Consider the following 353-nt stretch of genomic DNA (forward strand, 5'->3'; position numbering starts at 1 on the left):
GGGGTTCGTGGTGGAACTCAGCCCCCAGCAGCCCCATTCCTCACCCCCGTTCCTTGCCACCCCGCGAGTTTCCCATCGTCTTCCTTCCGAGGGGTCCTGGAGCCATCTTTAGCTTGGAGCAAAGCTCAGCTTTGGGGAGATTTGAGCCCTTTTGGGTGTGATAGTGCTTGCTCTGGTACTGCTGGGTGTGCAACATCTCCAAAATGCTTGATGCACGGGGGTCTCCAAGGTGCTTGATGCGTGGGGGTCTCCGGAATGCTTGATGCGTGGGGGTCTCCGGAATGCTTGATGCGTGGGGGTCTCCGGAATGCTTGATGCGTGGGGGTCTCCAAAATGCTTGATCCGTGGGGGTC

Source organism: Eurypyga helias, unplaced genomic scaffold (assembly GCF_000690775.1).
Source record: "Eurypyga helias isolate BGI_N326 unplaced genomic scaffold, ASM69077v1 scaffold27884, whole genome shotgun sequence".
NCBI lineage: Eukaryota > Metazoa > Chordata > Aves > Eurypygiformes > Eurypygidae > Eurypyga > Eurypyga helias.